The 2,230-nt window shown below is 40.5% G+C and overlaps 1 non-coding gene across 1 annotated transcript; it reads right to left on the reverse strand.

The window, feature by feature from the left end:
* Positions 1-521: 521 nt before the first annotated feature.
* Positions 522-593, reverse strand: Trnav-aac (transfer RNA valine (anticodon AAC)). Its single transcript has one exon. It is a non-coding gene; the product is annotated as a tRNA-Val (tRNA).
* Between the last annotated feature and the right edge of the window lie 1,637 nt (positions 594-2,230).

A 2,230-nucleotide genomic window follows, 5' to 3' on the forward strand; every position in this document is an offset into this window, starting at 1 on the left:
AACACTGAGTATCTTTTTAATATGTCTGTTGGTCATTTGAGTATCATCTTCGGAGAAATAGCCAAGTCCTGTGCACATTTTTGTGGTGCTGGGGATTGAACCCAGGGCCTCAACATGTGCTAGGCCACCACTCTTATCATTGAGCTACACTCCCAATTCCCCCCCCCACCCTTTTTTCCAGTAGACTGGGGTTTGAACTCAGGACTTTGCTCTTGCAAAGCAGCACTCTTATCACATGAGCCACACTTCCAGTACATTTTCTCTGGTTATTTTGGAGATGGGGGATCTCACAAACTATTTGCCCAGTCTGGCTTTGAACCTAGATCCTCCCAATATCAGTCTCCCAAGTAGATAGGATTATAGGCATGAGCCATCAGAGCTTAGCTCCCAACCCTTTGTACATTTAAAATCAGGTTATTTGGGGTTTTTTGTTAGTTAGCAGTAAAGGGTTCTTTATATATTCTGGCTGTTAACCCCTTATCAGATGTATGATTTGCAAATATTTTCTCCCATTATTTTTCTTGCAGTGCTGGAAATTGAACCCAGGGCCTTGTGCATGTTAGGCAAGAGCTCTACCACTAAGCTACACCCCAGACCGATTTTGTCTTATTCTGTAGGTTGCCTTTTCATTCTGTTGATTGGGTCCTTTGATGCCAAAAGTTAAGTTTGATGAGCCCCATTGGTCTATTTTTGCTTTTGGTGTTACATCTGAGAAATCAATGCCGAATCCAATTTTATGAAGCTTTTCCCCTGCACTTTCTTCTAGTTATTTAATAGGCTTAAGTCTTACACTTAGGTCTTTAATTCATTTGATTAATTGTTGTATATTGTGTAAAATAACAATCTGGTTTCTTAGATGGGTACCAATGGCTCACATCACACCTGTAATCCTAACTACTCAAGAGGCAGAAATCAGGAGGATCGTGGGTCAAAGCTAGTCACAGGCAAACAGTTCTCAAGACCCTATTTGAAAATACCCATCACTAAAAAGGGCTGGCAGAGTGGTTCAAGAGGCTTTGAGTTCAAACCCCAGTGCTGCCAAAAAAAATCTGGTTTCTTTTTTTTTGAGACAAGGTCTTACTATGTAGCCCAGGTTGGCCTCATGTTCCTCCCAAGTGTAGGAATTACAGGCACACACCACACCTGGCTTTAAATCCTCTAATGAGCACTTTCTTACATTTGGTCTTCCAGAAGATGCTTAGCAGGAAAAAAAGTTTTTCAAAAGTGGTCCACATATTTGGAAATCCATACTAATGGAAGAGGTATGATGATTTTGTTTTAATTGCATCCTGTTAACATACAAAACTGAAGATTTAAAAGTAACTGCTCGGGGAGGAGCGGGTAATGGCTCAATGGTTAGAGTGCCTGCCTACCATGAAAAAAAAAGCTGGGCGCCAGTGGCTATTATAACCCTAGCTACTCAGAAGGCAGAGATCAGGAGGATTGTGGTTTGAAGCCAGCTTGGGCAAATAGTTCTGTGAGACCCTATCTCAAAAAACCCTTCACAAAAAATGGGCTGGTGGAGTGGGTCAAGATGAAGGCCCTGACTTCAAGCCCCAGCACTGCAAAAAAAAAAAAAAAAAAGAAAAGAAAAAATGAAATGTAAGAACTATTAAAAGTAACTGCTGCCTCTAGAGCAGTTTGTCCAAATCTAGTCACGTAAAAATGCAAAATTAGAGGCCTAGTTCCAGCCATGATTGGTTTTGGTCAGTGAACTCCAGCGCTGGACGGTGTGAGTCATTGTTGAGAATGAAGATCCATGGCATTAATATATTTCCTAATGTTTCACTTTTTCAGCAGATTCTTCCTTAGGAATCTATGTATGGGAACATGTTATCTACAAATAGAGATAGTTGTATGTTGTGAATAAGATATGCCAGTAACACGGGTGGATACTCTTGTGTTTTTCCACAATGTCAGATTTATGGAATAACAATAAATTCACAAACTGTGTCAATTTTGTGTACTATTATTCACAAAACTTTTTTTTTTTTAAGACTACTTCTCACCATGTAGCCTAGGCTGGCCTTAACTTGTGATCTTCTTTGCCTCAGCCTCTTATTTATTTATTTATTTATTTGCAGGACTGGAGTTTGAACTCAGGGCTTCCTCCTTGCAAAGCAGGTGCTTTACTGCTTGAGCCACACCTCTGCTCCATTTGGTTATTTTGGAGATGGGGTCTCCAAGTATTTGCCTAGGCTGGCCTTGAATCACGATCCTTCTGTTCTCA

The sequence above is a fragment of the Castor canadensis genome, chromosome 12 (genome assembly GCF_047511655.1).
Source record: "Castor canadensis chromosome 12, mCasCan1.hap1v2, whole genome shotgun sequence".
Taxonomy (NCBI): Eukaryota; Metazoa; Chordata; class Mammalia; order Rodentia; family Castoridae; genus Castor; species Castor canadensis.